Genomic DNA, 16,072 nt, shown 5'->3' with positions numbered 1-16,072 from the left:
CCACACACTTGCATGTAATAATAAAATCCATGCCTAGAGGAATTTTTCACGCCTTTTTTGTTTTATTACTGGGGATTGAACTCAGGGGCACTCGACCCTTGAGCCACATCCCCAGCCCTATTTTGTATTTTATTTAGAGACAGGGTCTCATGGAGTTGCTTAGCGCCCTACTGTAGCTGAGGCTGGCTTTGAACTCGAAATCCTCCTGCCTCAGCCTCCCAAGCTGCTGAGGTTACAGGTCTGTGCCACTGCACCTGGCTTCCCTCTTCCTTTTCTTCTGTTTCCCTCCTTCCCACTTTTCCTTCCTTCTCTCACTCCATCTCCTTCCCTCCCTCCCTCACTTTCTTTTTTTCTTTCTTTCTTGTTCACAGTGATTGTTTAGGTGTAGAGACCTTGTCAAGTTCACTTTCGGCCTGGGTACATCATAGGTGCTACGGGGAGGCAGAGGCACGTGGTTTTTTCTTCCCAATGATGTCAGGAGTCGCGGTGGCCCTGGCCCTCACCCTGAGCTCAGCAGGGACTGCACGTGGTCATGCTCTACTGCTTCATTCTTCTTCACTTCTCACCTGGAATACGGCAGGAAGGAGAAACTTCCTGCCATCCACCCGGGGGTATCCCGAATACAGTTTGATTAAATGAGATTAAAGTTGGGGTAGATGTTGGGTCTTCTCCTCATTTACCAGTTCTCCAAATAATGAATTGGTTTCCGGGCCCCCTCTGGCTGAACTCTTTATGTCATTGGGAGCTCACAGAGTTCAGCTTACTTCATGTTTCAGCCTGTGGCTATGATTGCCCTTGTTGGTGTTCCAACGATGTCATCTCTGGCCAGTGAAGCTGGTCCCTGAATCCTTCCATACATGACCAGTCCTCTCCGGTCAGTCCCCTTGCTCTCTGGCATGACAAGATGTCCCAGGCTCATTTGTGTACAGTGGGTCCCTGACTTAATGATGCTGTGAATTAACAATTTTTTTTCTCAGCTTAACCACTGAGCAATACACCCAGCCCTTTAAAAAAAAATGTTTAATTTTGAGACAGGGTCTCATTAAGTTGCTTAGGGCCTCATTAAGTTGCTGAGTCTGGCTGGCCTTGACTTTGCAATCCTCCTGCCTCGGCCTCCGTAGCTGCTGGAATTACAGGCATGTCACCACTCTAGGCTAACAATCTTTTGACTGTGGGATGATGTGAGTGTATACCCACACAGCCACTCTGCTTTTCATTTTCTGTACAGTATTCAATAAATTATGTGACATACCTGACACTTCATTATAAAACAGACTTAACAATAGATTACCCCTCGGAGCTGTAATTCTGCCCATCTTTCTCTCTCTGACCTTGACCTTGCCAGCCATCAGGACCTACCTAGCACATTCCTGCTGAACCATCCAGAAGGACAGTAGGTGCCTACATGTGACAGAGCCAGTCACAGCCTCTCCAGGCCTCGCCTTTCTGTTGTAGGTGACCAGGGATTTGGTTGGTACGGGTATCCAGCAACACTTGCCCTTGCTGGCCCTTGGTGGCATGGAAGGATTTATCATTATTTTAAATTCATAGCCAACATTAGAAGAAAAAAAACTCAGGAACAGGATCATGAAAATTTAGATTTCCGCTGGTCTTGGTGGCACATGCCTATAATCCCAGCAGCTCCGAAGGTTGAGGTAGGAGAATCGCAAGTTCAAAGCAACTCAGTGAGACCCTGTCTCTAAATAAAATACAAAACAGGGCTGGGGATGTGGCTCAGTGGCTGAGTGCCCCTGAGGTCAATCCCTAGTACACAAAATAAATAAATAAATGAATTCACATTTCCATTTTCTCTTGAAAATTTAGCATTTCTGGCAACCCAGAGTTCCAGGTCAGGCTGGTACTGGGAAGCCCCAGGAGAAGAAAGAAGGACCCACATCTCTTTCCCTGGGGGCATCCTCCACAGGAGGCCGAGTTAAAGTCCACACCCCGTCTCTGGGGGACTCCACCAGTGTAGGAGGGAACCAATATTTACCAGCGCCCAGCAGCAGCAGCCCCTGCGCATATATTAAATCATTTAATTCTGCAAAGAAGCTCTGGAGGAAGGTTCCCTTCCTATCCGCTGATTCGAAAGCAGGGCACACACAGTGTCGCGCTGGGGCGCACAGGCTTGGCCAAGGGCTGCTGACCAGGCCACCCGCGGGGGTCCCCGCAGCCCCGCACGCGGTCCACCCCGCCCCGCCCCTGCCAGCGCGTCCTGGAAGGGGCCTCCGGAGCTCTCTCCGCTGGCCAGAGCAGGTCCTTCGCCCCCGGGTCGATCCGCTGTGTCACCTGGACAGCCCAGAGCAACGGGGGCCTTCCGCCAGCCTGCTGAGGGCAGAGTCCGCTGGCGCGGCCCCGACGCTGGAGCATCCCTTTCTGGTGCGGCTGGAGCATCCCTTTCTGGTGCGCCGCAGCCGGGATGCCCGGGACGGCCCAGCTGCCTGGGTGAGTCACTTACATCTGGAGCCCCGCGATGAGCCTCTCGCCCAAAGGGTAAGGGACGCCATCCCCGGTGTTCGAGGGCGCCCGGATCGCAGCGCGTCTGGTCGCCCTCCCCGCGCCAGACGCCTTCCCAGAGAAAAGCCCCCGGGAGAAAACAAACCGGCTAAAAGCCAGCACCGGCTGCTGCGAACGAGGGCCCCTGTGGGGACGTGGGGCAGGGAGCCCCTCCGCTCGGGGCGCTTTCTCTGTCCTCTGCGCCCTGAGAGCACAGGCTGCTCTGGAGAGCTGCGAAGCCGGAAAGCAAACCGTGGGCTGGAGGGCAGCCCTGCGAGTTGGGGGTCACTTGGAGCTGTCAAGCCTGTGCCACAGGAGAGGCCTCCCATCCGCTGGGACTGAGCTGGATTGCATGGAGACCTGATTTCAGGTCTTGCTGGCCTGGCTCCGGAGCCACGCACTGCGCTCTGTACCTGCAGGAAAACAACCAAGAGTCCCAGCGCAGGATGGGGTTTGCAGCCCTGGCTCTTCCTGGGCCTGTGGGACCCAGCTCCAGGGTGGGCTCTGTGTGTTTGCTGTGACAGACAGGCTCCTCTGGATGACTTGGAGCTTCCAAGCAGCTGCTCTTAGGCTGTGTCCTTTGGAGGGATAAGAAACAGAGGGTGGAGAGAGAGGCAAGAACCCCTGTTCTGATGGAGCAGTTTCCAGATCATGGGCTGGTCTCCTCCTTGAGCCTCTGTAAGGTGGGATTGGTAAATCGCAGTCACCTTGTGGGATGACCACGCAGGTTGGGTCCAGCCCAGTGTCTGGCACACAGTGACGCTGGTCATTTCCTTCAGGCCATGCAAGTGTGTAGGAGGTCAGAGTGTTTTAGTCCTGCTTCCCATCTTTCCTGGGCTGGCCCTGTCATTCAACTCTGGGCTGAATGGCATCCCCTGCTCCCTTGCTTCCCAGTGGGCTAGTAGCCTGCTGGAGAGAGTCCACAGGGCCCTTATGTGTGGGGTGGAACATTGGGCTTCCCATCTGGCCTGCTGTTCTCCCACAGAAGTCAGGCTCCTTCCAACAGGTGGATTCTACTAAGTCCTCTCTGTGAGTGAGTGGGTGAATGAATGAGTGAGCAGGCAAATGATAGGAGGAGGAGATGGTTACTTGGTTCTAAGTCTTGCCCTTAGTCCCAGCATCTACAAAATGACAGGCTTCATTGTGATCATGAGAGACTTCAGTGGAGAGAAAATCATTTTAGCCAGAGATGCTCGATGCCCTCCCTCTGTGTGTTTCATATTTCTTTGTCTAAATAAGAGACGCATGCAGATGACTAATACTTTGAGAGATCAAGAAATACAGCTGGGCATGGTGGCACTGGCCTGAAATCGCAGTGGCTGGGGAGGCTGAGGCAGGAGAATCTCAAGTTCAAAGCCAGCCTCAGCAACTTAGCAAATACAAGAACAGAAAATAAGTCAGAGTCCTGGCTGATTCCAGTGTGAGCCGTTTTGTTTAATGCATGTCTACAGAAGCCAGAGATTTTGCGACTCCAGGTCTTTCAGAGACCTCCTCCAGGCAGCAGGCACTAAGGGTAATGCACCTGGTACCAAAAGACAGTCCTCAGCAGAGCTCCATATTTTCTGAGGCAGCAGAAAATCTAGATCTGAGGAGGTCGGTGGCCAGTTGACTGGGTTAATCTTTTGTAAGTTAGCTTTGGGTCACAGAACAGGAAACTGCATAGTCCCTGAAAAATGCATCAGCATCCCTCACTTTCAGAGTTGAAATAGAAATATCCCAATGCTAGGGATTTCCAATCTCACTGTTGGTCAGACTCATTGGGAAGTTTTTAGGAAGGTACTTTGTTCAGCTTTGCCCCTGAGATTCTGATTTTACTGGTCAGGATGTGGCTCATGCCACCAGTAACTTCAAGGCTACTGGGGGATTCAGAGGTGCAGCCAGGGCTGAGAGCCTGTGCCCCATGCTGTTTCTTGTCAACTGTCCTCTGTGGTCACCTCTTGATATTTTGTGTGCTTCTATTTGAATGTTCTCACTCTTCAACTTTTTCATGCAGGTCTGTGATTACTCTGTCTTCAAGCTCTTGGGTCCCTGGTGTTACCTTATAGCCATTTGCAGAAAAGTTTGTGTCAGGGGAAGATGGCAGTTACCAGAAGCCTGCAGAGGGCTGGCCAGGGCTCCCTGGGCTCACCAGAGAGCAGTATGGGTTTAATCTGCAGTGCCCTCAAGAGCAACATAAAACCAGCCAGCTAGGTGGGAATGATTCAGTGATAGAGGGCACAGGGCTTGTGATGATCAGGAGGGCATGTCCCTTGCCCTAAGAAAAGCACAGTCACCCACCTCCAGCTGTGTCATGGGGTTGATCATAGATTGCAAAAATGCTCACCAAGTCTTCTGATCCTTGAGTGCAGGCCCCTTTGCAAGGTGACTTTGCAATTCCTTTCCATACAGTTAGGGTCCATTTCTCCAGCCCTTGAACCTGCAGTTGGCCATGGGACTTGCTTTAGCCAATGGGACATTAGCAGATGTCCACAAGCAGAGGTGTGCGAAGCCCATGAGTGTTGGTGCTTGCTCTCTCAATGCTCTGGACGCACATGGCCAAGAGATGTGAGCAAAATCCTCCTAGAACACCCAGTGCTCATGACTTTCAGGATCAGCTAAGTAGACTCCAAAAGGACTGCCCAGCTGACCCGCAGAACACGGGAAAATATGAAGTTCAGTTGATGAAGTATTGGGGCGAACAGCAATAACTAACCAGCCCCACCTTGCCAGATGTTATCCATCTTTTAAAGAGAAATCATAATTTCAAATTTTTGTGTAAGTTCCAGTTTTGAAAAAAATTGAATTAGTAGCCAACATCCTAAACACATTCTACAGGCCAAACAAAACATACCTTTAGACTGCACTTGGCCTGTGGGTTGTTGGTTTGCAAGTGGCTATGCTGAGGGACACGAGGTGTTTGTCCTAATGCCTGTTTGCAGTCACTCACTCACTCACCCTTCTTGCCAGAGTGGCCGGTGCCCTCCACCTGTGGCTGCTGTCTGTACGGGATGCGCACTGTACGGGCACTGCCCCAGCTTCTCTGGGTGGTCTTTCCATGTGGAAAGGTGGGATCGCTCATCCTCCTGGAGAGACTGCAGTGTGAGATGGAGTCCAAGGAAGGACAGTGCGAGGGTAGCACCTGAGCATGAGATCAGGTGTGGAGGGGGAGCCCGTGGAGGGCAGTGGACAAGGAATCCCATCTGTTTTTTCCAGAGAATGTTGTTCCTGGAGGGAAAGCCAGGGAGAGAACGTTGGAGAGAGGGGATTGTGGGGCCCCTAAAGGCCAAGCCAAGGATTTCCCACTTGGTTATCTGGGCAAAGGAGAGTAGCTCTACGGGAAGAGAAGTCACTGGCAGCTTTTGCACAGGGGGCCCTGGGAAACTGGGGCCTGCTCTGTTTATCCACGTGCAGGATGAGTTTATGGCAGGAGTGGAGTCAGGCAAGACGGGGGCAAGACTGTTTGTAGTGACAGACGGAGTGTTGGCATTGGGAGGAAAAACCCGAGTGGAAGAATGTAAGTTAAGACATGTGGGGACTTCTCTTGACCTTGAGATAGGGCTAGTTTTGCTGATTTTCTTATCTATATCATCAAGACATGTTGGTGTGTTTTCAAAGCACTTCCATCAGCAGCTTCAGATTCCCGGCTCTGTCACCTGCCTCCCTGACGGAATCTGGGGCTGGCGGTGGTCACTCCTAGGGCAGGGGGACGGAAGAGGGTGTCTTCTGGGCGTTTGGAAGGAACGTCCTTGCTCTCCCCTGAGAACCTCTGGAATCATCTGTGCCTCCTTTCTGTGCTCTCCCCTCCCTTCTAAGGCTTACAAAGTTGGGTCAGGAGGGGAGGGAGGAAACACAACTGTTTAAAATCCAGTTTTCAATCTCGAGGAGAAGAGGAAACGTCACAGCTATGAGAAGAGGAGACAAGGGAGTCGGGGAGGTGCATCCCTCACAGTGCAGTGAGAACCGACCTCAGGAGGGAAGCTGCAGGGAAAGGCCAGTGTAGACCCTGCTTCCCAGTGTCACTGGACCGTCAAGTCACATTTGAACTTTAAAAAGCGGATCTCAAGTCCCGCCTCCTGTGGGTTCTGACATGGCTGGTGTGGGGTGTTCTTGGCACCAGGGTCTTTGAAAGCTCCCCAGGGAGTGGACCCCTGCCGTGGAGACTGAGAACCCCTGTGTCCACCAGGGCCCTCTGTGGGCTGGTCCTGCCTGTATGAGGTGCCTCCAGGGGAGCATCTGTATTTGGTGGTTGCCATTTTCATGGTAGAGACTGACAGTGGTTCCCAAAGGGTATCATTTGGATCTAGAATGTTCCCCAAAGTGCCATATATTAAAGGCTCCATCCTCAGCCTGTGACTCTCTTGGGAGGTAGTGGAATGTCTAAGAGGTGGGGTCCAGTGGGGGATCTTAGGTCATTAAGGGTGTGCCTCTGAAGGGCATGTTGGGACCCTGGTCCCTTCCTGGATTTCTCTTTCTACTTCCCAGCTGCCGTGAGGTGAGTGGGTAGCTCTGCCATGCACTGCCTGCCATACTGTGCTGCCTCACTACAGGTCTAAAGCAACAGGGTCAATCAAATGTGAACTGGATATGGAAACTGTGAGCCAAATAAACTTTTTCTCTTTATGAATGAGCAACCTCAGGTCTTACAGTGGCAGAAAGCCAACTCATACACCATATGAACTTGAAAAGTATAAAGTGTTGGAATGGGGTGTCTAAGATAGGTCACATTCTTGGGTTGGATGAAAAGAATTTGTTTTCTGGGAAGACACAAATGGCTTTAGTACAAGTAACCATGCTTACTACAGTTCATCTGCTGAGAACAACATCTCCCAAGTGAAATGGGCAGGAGAAAGAAGTTGCACAGTAACGGGAAGGAGGGAAGTAGGCCCAGAAGGCAGAGTAGAGGAGATTGAAAGTGGAGACAGATGTCAGAAATGTGCCTCCTCTTGAGGCAGGGAAAGCCTCGGGAGCACTTCTGTGGGCTGTCCTGGAGCAGGCTTGGTGTTACAGAGCCTGAGCAGATCTTGACAACAAGGGGTGTCCGCATGGCCAGGGGCACTGGAGGGAAACCTGTGCTGGTCTCATTAAGGTCTGTGTCTGGGTGATGTCTCAGGGAGATAACCCCCTGGCCTGGCTCCCAGGGATGGGGGGAGTGGTTTTCCCATCCTCCCTCTGGAGGGCCTGTGAATGGTCTACCTCAAGCTTGTGAGTGTCAAAGGGCTCCTGTCTCAGGGTCCAGTCATAAGGATGTTAATAGCTTCATTTTTTAAATTTCTTTTCCTGGGTGTCAATCAAATCCAGGCTTTGTACACGCTGAGCACACACTCTACACCAAACCCTGCATCGTCTTCTCAAACCAGGAATAGCAGCAACTTTAAAAAGATATTGCTGTAAATACTTTTTTAAAAAGTCAGAATTCTTTGCTGCCCCAGTATGACCTTTCTGAGGTTTAATAGGACTTTATTTTTTTAAACATATATTTATTTTTTTCTTTTTCTTCTTTAGGCATAAAAGACAGTAGAATCTATTTTAACATTTATATAAGGTAAAGAATTTTCTTAAAGTTGATGTGCATGCACTGAAAAAGCTAGAAACAAATCAACTCTTATTGATACAAGATGTTTTTACCTAAAACAGAATTCTAAGAGTATACTGGGAAACTATTTATTGCTCAATATTAAAGATGCTTGATGGAAAAATAATTGATATTAATAGTTTTTCTATTAATATTTTATTAGATACGTTAAAGAAAAATGTATAATGTGTCAAAAACATATATAGTGCATCTGAGGTTTTGGTAATGTGCCCTGGTGAAGTGTCCTCCTGCCCTGGAATGCGTGAGACTCCAAAAGTGATCCATTCTTACAGCAGTGAATCCATCTCTAAGGATATGGTTCTGCATCAACTTTTAATTCAAGCATTTCTTTTCTGTTTGGATAATTTTTAACAGCTTTATAGAACTATGATTGACCATCTGCATACAGTTGGGAATCTTTTGACCCTATGAATACCTGATGCATTTTTAAGATTAACTTGCCTGACCAGTAAGAGACACCCATTCAAAACAGGCAGGAAGATGGCTTGTGTTTACAGTGGATAGCTCAGGCAGTCAATTAGCTTATCAGACTATTTTTCTTTCTGAAGTCTATGGAAAGGGCTAAATAGCTGGTCAGTGTGTGTATGTTCTTATCTCATCGATGCAGAATCAGAATGTGAATCATCACACAGGGAGGCAGCAGTCCTGGTCCTAAGGAAAGGCAAACAAAGTCTCTAGAAGCCCCTTTGGCTGATCGGTGTTAGACACTGTTTAAAATCACATCACCCTTAGTGACAAGCAGGAGAACGTGCACGCACGTGTGTATGTGTTTGGGCGCGCGCGCATGCTTACCTGCACAAGTCTTCTTTCCCATACCATTTGGAAGCCTGTGGGATATCTATGTCTTCTTTCATCAAGAAGTAATGCACTTTTTTAATCCTACAAAAACACTCATAGGGCTCCAAGATATTTATGTGTGCACGTGTGATATTCTTGTGTGTGTGTGTGTATAATATACAAAAGAATGTTGAGCTGAGCACATTGGCACACGCCTGTAATCCCAGCACTTGGAGGCTGGGGTAGGAGGATTGCAAGTTCAAAGCCAGCCTCAGCAACTTAGCAAGCCCCTGTTTCAAGGCGGGGGGTGGGGGTGGAAGGAGGGGGGACTGGGGATGTTGCAAAGTGGTTAAGCTCCCTGAGTTCCATCGTACCCACCTCCATAAGAATATGTAATGCAACTATGTTTGAATAGAAAAAAAAATGAGTACTATCAGAATGATAAGTTGCTTGTTAAGAAGAATACAACTCTGTGTCCTGACAGGGGGTAAAGTCCAGAATATATTAGCTGAAATGTGTCCACCATGAGTTACATGAAAGCCTTGTGACTGGTTTTCAGTTCCATGTATGTATAGAGATCTACCTTAAGTAGATTTGGAAGACATGGATAATTCACTTGTCAGATTTTGCCTCAAAAATCCCTTCAATCACCCACCAAGTGGCTTAAATATAATTTGGGGTTTTTATACTTGGGTTTGTGTGCATATACTCATATGTATATTTGGACAGACGGAACCTTTATTTATGTGTAAATATGCCACTTAAGCCATGTACATATTCTGTTCAGTGCTTTCTTATTATCCTTCCTCAAATGAGAACCTGTATTTGAGTTCTAGAAAATGCAGTGTGCACGTGGCCAGCTCTGCTGCAGGATCCTTGGTCCCAGGGGACCCACCAGGAAAGGCACCTATGGCTCTGCTGATGGTGGCAACCTCTAGGGAGCCGGGCTGGAGGTGGAGGGGCAGGGCTCCCCTCCGTGCCTGATGCATTCCCACAAGGAAAAAGCAGTTTAGTTCCTGTGCTGATGTTTTCTTTCTTCCAGAACCTTCTCTTGGAGCTGCCTATATTTCTGATGCCCAGTACAACAGGAACGTTCCATTCCAAACTTCCCCTCAGGCTATCAGGTAATTTAATCATCTAGCTGTCCACTTGTCCACCTTAAGTTCTAGAGGTTGAGACAAACCTGGAGGCATTCTTTCTACAGAAACTTTTCAGAGGGGTCTAGGTACGGCACATAATTTGGGTAAAACCCAAGAGTGTTTTGTTCTGTGGTGCTGGGAGTCGACCCAGAGACGGGCCTGTGCTAGGCAAGCGCTCCACCATGGACTGCAGCCCAGCCCCTGAGCCTGGTGGTTTGGGTTAAGTTCTAAGAGCACAGTGTCCCACATGCAGGAAGCATCTGGTCAGTTAAGAGCAGATCGGGGGTAATGGACACCACCAGGGCCAGGAGATGGAGTGCCCAAGCTGAACGCACATGGCCACCTTTCTTCCTAGCCAGCGTTACCTGGACTGCAAAAGAGGGCTTCTCTTTTCCCTTCTGTCACATCCTAATGCTACCCACACATTCACTCCTTTCCTGGGAATCCAGCCTTTTCTATCTCCCCCTAAAGTTTTAACTAAGACCAAGCCCTTGGCTAGAGTAAGGAAAAACCCTCTCTTACATCAGCGCTTGGTGTCAGGGTCTCCAAAAGCAACAAATACCTCATGTGCCCAGACTGCCAAGCAGGAGTGGGGGACTGTCCCACCCTGCAGGGATCTGGTGTGTGGCAGCCACATCTGTCCTGAGTATACCGCATTGAGACAGGCTGTGCACATTTTCACATTGGACTCAGCCACGCCCACATGGCATTAGGTCACTGTAACTGAGGGTTCACCTTGTCAGTCTCTGGTTCAGAGTGTTCTCTTATTACTGTCACAACAACTCGGTAATGAAGGTGCTAAAGCTGGCTGTCCACCAAGTGTGCTTTGAGATATGATCATCGTCTTGATGTTTTCTGTTAGTGTTTTATAGTTTGAGCTAAAGTGATATCACCCCTGCTCCTGAGAACCTAAAGGGCATGTGACCCATCACGAGTCTTATTTATTTATTTGTTTATTTACCCGTTTATTTGGCAGTGCTGGGGCTGGAACCCAGGACCTGGTGCGTGCTTGGTACTGGTCTACCACTGAGCTGCTGTCCCAGCCCCGGCCCCTGTTCATCTTAGCACAGAAGTTTGAGTGTTATATAACTCCTGCTCAGTGGTTATGACCACCTTTACTGTTTTTCCTCTCCAGACTTTACCATTTTTATAATCACTGGGCCATGCGGATGGCCACGTACTTCTTCATCTGTGTCAACCTCTCTCTTGCCCTGTTTGAGGAACCGGTGCTGTTTCTGCTACCGTTCTTGGTAAGCATTAGATAAAAGATGTTCAACCAGACCTTGTCACCAGTGAGTGGGGCCCCTTGCTTCTCCCTTGTTTTCCTCAAATGTCAACAAATAGGAATTTGACTTTATTTTTTTCTTGCTGGGGCTTCAGAGAATTCTGCTTGTTGGCTAATGTGCCAATCATAAGGGATTTTGAGGGCAATGGAACTTCAGAATAAGCTGCTGAATTTGTAAAATGAATCAATTTTTGAATCCCGTCAATATGATGTCTCAGGGTAAGCTACAACAAATATATGTTTATTCAGTGCAACGTGTTTGTTTCCTTCAAGAAAATGTTTCCTGATACATATAGGCCAGGAGCCAAAACCTGGAGACTTTCTCAGTTGAGAGAAGCCAGGAACTTTGTGTTTCATTGGAGAGTTTCTGCCTAAATCTCAGAAGCTAAACCTCAATGACATGATCTGATAGTGGGTTTATTGCAGAATGTCCCCGATTCCTAAAATGATAGTATGGACCATATCCCGCTAGGCCAAGGGTACTTTTGACTTCTGCCTTCTATTTGATGATATTTTTTCCTCTCTGCTCCTCCCAGCTCACTCTTGAAAGGCCTTCTGTTCTGCCAGCCATAGTGACATCTGCTGGCGGACATGGGAAGTCACAAATCTGGGGGACCCTCTCAACCAAACCTTGTTAATGCTGCCATTTATCACAGGGGCAGGGGTGCGGGCTCTGGAGGGCTGGGCGTCCTGTCATTTCTCCCATACCCTCTCCCAAGATAGCAACCATGTCTCAAGCAGCCAGTTCTCACCTTCCATTCACAGAACTGAAAGTCAGGCAGATGCAAACCCCAATGCTAGTGTGGGCCCTGGAGAAGAAGCCACCACTCCAGGTGACAATAGACTTGACTGGATGCTTGGGGACTGAAGCAAGGCAGTTCTCACCCACCTCTGCACCCTCCTCATTTTTAGCAGGCCTCTGCCTGCGGCTAGGAGAGGAGTGGAGCTCTGTCCCCCACCTGGCCCCGCTGTCTCAGCGCTGCTTTAGGGGCAAACTTGCAACTAGGTGAGTTGAAAGGGTTTATTCCAACTCAGAGTTTCTTTTCTTCTGATCTAACACAGGAGATGTCCACTTTGCATTTCTTAGAAGTTCATGGTGTCCTAAGAACTCCACTTCACTTTGGCTACTCAAAGTGGGGTGGCTTGGTCAGCAGCACCAGCATTCCCGCTCAGAGCTTGTCAGAAACGCTGCCACTCAGAGGTGCTGGAGTTTTGCACTGATAGAAGCCACCTTTGAAACAAGCCCCAAGGCCATACCTTCACACACCCAAGTTCATGTGCTTGTATTCCACACTGGGTTCCTCACCTGGGCGCCCTTGGCCCATCAGGCCATATCCTTCTTAGTCTGTAGAGGTCTTCCTCATGCAGTGTAGACATTCAGCAACACCCATGGCCTCTACCTGAGTTTTGCACCAGCACCCCTGACTTGTGATAACATAAAAGGTCTCCAGGCATTGTCAAATGACCCAAGGGGAGGGGGAAAGTCACCTGTGTTGAGACCCATCATCTTCAGGGTCACCTGAGACCTTGTTACAAACACACATTCTCAGACTCCGCACCAGATTGGCAAAACCAGGAACTCCAGTGGGGCCCAGGAAATTGGTTAACTCTCTGTGAGACACAGGCACTCTGAGATGGAAGAGGACTCGGGAAAGGCCCTGCAGTGAATCACTATTTGGTGACAGACCAGTCACAGGGGCCACAGCATGACCAAGAGGTTGCAGGCTGCGGGTGATAAAGAGCCCAAAGCAGTAGCGACCTGGGAGGGTTTGCAGCCAACACTTCCCCCTGTGCTATCTCCATGACCTTGGCCAAGTGACCTGATCTTTCAGTGCCTCAGTTGTCACCTATGGAAAATGGGGACAACCAAAGCACTGTTCCTCTTGCAACTATTGAGGGATGAGGAAGCTTTTATGATAAGGTGCTTAGAAGAGTGCTTGGCTCCAAGACCTTCGGACAAGTAAACTAACTGGTCTTGTCTTCACCATCACTGGCCTGTCTTGCCCCCGACTGTTCCCCTACAAGCCAGCCAGGCATGTGCTTCATTCTCTGCCACATCCTCAGCAGGAAGTCCTGCCTGGCCTGGACCAGGCTCTCAATGAACATCGGTGGAGAAAGGCATTGCAGTGCCCATGAGGACATGAGGACACAAGCAGAAGCCCTCTGTCTCAGGGGCTTGAACTTTGCTGTGGATCCTGTATGTTCTGGAAAGGGACCCCAGCTTTCTAGATCCGATTCTATTAGAAGGTGTCCTTCCAAATGTGGCAACAGAGCAAAGGTGAGCTTCTCCATCCATGTGGATTAGATGGGACCTCAGGTAGATCTGCAGGCTGTTGTAAACAACAGTCAATCAACATACGCTTAGAAAATCATGGAAAGACTAAAGATGGGGGCAGGGTGCTTCACAGATGCTGTGTGTTTTCTTCCTCTACTTCTAGGATTCTCTCTACCCACCTCCTGAAGTCAGGCATACAACTATCCCCATTTCAGATATGCAAACACTGAGGTCCCAAGAGGTTACAGAACAAGCCCAAGCTCATTGTCTAGTAAGCAGTGAAAGTGTTCTTCTCATGCTGGTCTCTGATTCCAAACCCACACCTGCCTTTCTTCCCAGGGTACTTCCTGGTGTGCACGCAGGGATGACATGCCTTAAGATTGGGAGGACAATCCTAATTTCAAACCTTCTACCTCACGTTATGCTGAAGACAATCCTAAGCAGCAGAGCACATGTCTTATTTGGTTTAAAAACTCCATCTCTGGTAGTAATGAGATCTCTCTGCCACAGCCCCGCCAGACAGCCATTTGGAACCAGAGGAGTGTGGAGAAAGAGTGACCACAGGAGTGTGGAAAAAGAGGACATAATTCAGGAAAGTGAAATACAAAGAAGCAAGAGCTGAATATACTAGAACAGACAGGATCAGCAGAAATAGCTCAGCTGAGAGAGGCCTGGAGCAGGGCTGGGGCGAGCCAGTGCATTCCACGGGTATTGATGAAGTTCTGCTGTGTGCCTTGCACTATGCTGAGAAGTAGATGCTGCATTGAGTACAGTCTCTGACCTTGCCCTACTAAAGATCCCAGTCTGGGGATTCAAAGCTGGATGACATTGTCCATCACTATGCCATTTCTTCACACCCCAGCTGACCTAGAGCCCCCAGCACCATGGCCCATTTGCCTACAGTGAAGGCCAGCAGCAGAATCCTGCCATGGCTGGCAGGAGTGGTTGGAGAACCCCTAGCTCTCTCACCTGTAGGAAGGGTTCTATTAATAACATGATTTACATGAACCTCCAGCACTCCTTATCAGAACTGTGTTTACTCACTTAGTGACAACAACTGGCTGGTACACCCTGTCTTCCAGTTCCTAATAACTTCCTGTTCTCACCTGGAGTTTTCTAGCATCGCCTTCCAAGAAACTACTTGCTAAAAAATCTGGATCACAAAGTCCCCACACTCAGGGAAGCCAGAGCATGAAAGAAGGTTCTAGAAAGATGTACAGTGATCCAAGTCTATCTGGCTATTTTGTGCCTGAATTTATAGTACTCCTTGGCTTCTCTGACTGCCCTGATAAGTTTAGGAGAAAACACAAGCCATATTTTGGCATGTAAAATGCATTCAGGCCGAGTCACTTTCACACAACCTATCAAGTAGGGGTAGAATGAATTTTAAGTACAACAGAATGCCGAATTCCTACTCATTCCAGTGAAGACATGCTGCAAATAAGACTTAGAAGATGTGCTGCAAACAAGACTTAGAAAAGTGTCCTCAGAGAAGATTCTATCATTCTGCATTTGCTTCTGAAAGTTGAAGCACACAGTTCTAATGAGCCCAGGAAGAGGTTGATACCCAGTTGAGTTGGCATGTGATGTGCCAGAGCTCAGGACTTCAAGGCTGCTGTCTGGTGGTTCCCGGGCTCTTCTGGTCCTCACCTTCACTCAGTGTCTTTTTGTTGGTGATGTAGTTCAGCAATGGATTACTGGCCCAGAGACTTGTTCAGTATTGCTCAGCAGTAGTAAAACACTGTCACCAGTTGTAGGTAGCCAACTCCAGGTGAGAAACTTGATAGATGTTAATGCTCAGGGCTTCAAACCGGCAAGCTGCCCCTCAGTGATCATGCTCTCTAAAATATACACCATGCTAAATTGTGTGAAAGAATTCTACGTCTAGCCAAACCACAGGAGCTCTCAAAAGCCAGCCCAATAACATTTAGAGGATTCACTCTCCAAAGCAATCTTGCCAATGCCTGAGCGCCCACACACTCTATTGGCGCCAACCTCACCTCCTTTTAGAATGCACACATCCAGCAAGATATCATCGCCTGTGGTGGTTGAGCGGCCTTTCCAATGGACAAGGTAGATGTGAATGTATCACGTGAATAAATCAGCATTTACCAACAACTGGAAGAAAAAAATTCACTCTGTGTTATATGATGATGGAGCTGCTCTGTGATCTAGACCATCCCCCTCTCCTGCATCCTCTCTGTTTGCCTCTGCCTGGATGGACCTCCAACTCAGCCCAGAAGGATGTGTCCTTTCTAGTCAGAAGCCCTGTCATGGCTTCCAGTTCCAGGCCCTGATTCCTGGTTAACTGCAGCCAGAGCTCACTTTCAAGGTAGTCTCTTCAGATCCCTTCCCTACCCTAACCACAGTGTGGGCTCTGGCCCCACCCTGACTCTCTACACCACCAATCTACATTATTGTCTTCTTCTCCCTCATTGTGACCCAGGACTACCCATGACCATGACCAACTGTTGAACCAGTGCCTCAGAGGGTAGAAATGACCAGAGATTTCTAACTTGAAGATTTCA

General features: G+C 48.8%; 1 long non-coding RNA gene across 1 annotated transcript; it reads left to right on the top strand.

Moving 5' to 3' along the window:
• Window positions 1-2,395: 2,395 nt before the first annotated feature.
• Window positions 2,396-11,980, top strand: LOC144369047 (uncharacterized). Its single transcript, XR_013428478.1, has 3 exons — window positions 2,396-2,493; window positions 9,888-9,969; window positions 11,120-11,980. It is a non-coding gene; the product is annotated as an uncharacterized LOC144369047 (long non-coding RNA).
• Window positions 11,981-16,072: the final 4,092 nt, after the last annotated feature.

This window comes from Ictidomys tridecemlineatus, chromosome 12, assembly GCF_052094955.1.
Source record: "Ictidomys tridecemlineatus isolate mIctTri1 chromosome 12, mIctTri1.hap1, whole genome shotgun sequence".
Taxonomy (NCBI): Eukaryota; Metazoa; Chordata; class Mammalia; order Rodentia; family Sciuridae; genus Ictidomys; species Ictidomys tridecemlineatus.
Note: the sequence above shows the minus strand (reverse complement) of the source record. Positions and strands in the feature narration are given on the sequence as shown.